Raw genomic sequence first — 1,361 nt, forward strand, 5'->3', positions numbered from 1 at the left:
CATCGCAAATTATGTATATGAAAGTACTCGTAACTGTTTATGTAGTAAACAATTACCCTGTGTGTGTGTGTGTGTGTGTGTGTGTGTGTGTGTGTGTGTGTGTGTGTGTGTGTGTGTGTGTGTGTGTGTGTGTGTGTGTGTGTGTGTGTGTGTGTGTGTAAATACAAAAAGGAAATATATAATATATATAATATATATATATATATATATATATATATATATATATATATATATATATATATAACATAAAATATATGATTATATATATATATGATATATATATGATATATATGATATATATAATGATATATAATATATATGTAATATATATATAATATATATATATTAATCATTTCTGTATTTACACACACACGCGCGCGCGCGCGCGCGCGTGTGTGTGCGTGTGCGCGTGCGTGCGTGCGTGCGTGAATAGGTAAAACGGGAATACTTGTATATGTGAGTGTGTATCTTACTAAGTTGTTTCAATAAGGGAGAAGAGCGAAGCTCAGATGTCCGTCTGCTATATTTATATTATCATATAACTTTTTATATTGATGCACATATTTGGCACACACAGTGTTATTTGAAAGTTGTTCCATGTTTCAATAGTTTTGTTTGGAAAACTGAACTTCCTGACATCTTTGTCTAACTTCACCCTTCCTGAAATATAGTTGAACATCATTATCTTGTCACCTCTTTTTCTTCTTTCTTCCAAAGCAGTAAGACCTATTTTCTGTAGTCTTTCTTCGTAGCTCATATCTTGTGGCTGCTCTTTGGACTCTTTCTAGTTTATCTATATCCTTTTTTAAGTGTGGACTCCATAGCACTGCACCATACTCAAGACTAGGTCTTACGGTGGCTGTAATGACATTCTTTGTCTTCGTCAACATACACGAATGCCCTCTTCAAGTTGGCAATCAACCCTAGCATTTTATGAACCTTGTCATTTGTATGATCATCTGGACTTAGGTTCCTATTTATGATCATCCCAAGGTCTTTTCTTTATCTGTTTGGTTTAATATTACGTCTCCTAACTTGTACTGGTATAGTGGACGATTTTTACTTTCTCCGAACCTGACTACATGGCATTTATTGGTGTCAAATTCCATTTTCCATGCACAATTCCAATTGAATAAGTTCTCTATGTCACTTTGGAGGCATTGCATGAGACATCGTCTATTATAATTTTTTGCAATTTTGTGTTGTCTGCAAACATATTCAGATAACTACCTGGGCTTATGTTTGACCCAAAATAATTTATGAAAATAAACATAATCGGCGCCGAGATCGATCTTTGTGGCACTCCGCTTGTTACTCGTCGCCATGTAGGGTGTTTCCCTCTAATTACGGTGCTCCTCTGT

This window comes from Penaeus monodon, chromosome 5 (genome assembly GCF_015228065.2).
Source record: "Penaeus monodon isolate SGIC_2016 chromosome 5, NSTDA_Pmon_1, whole genome shotgun sequence".
In the NCBI taxonomy this organism is placed as follows: Eukaryota; Metazoa; Arthropoda; class Malacostraca; order Decapoda; family Penaeidae; genus Penaeus; species Penaeus monodon.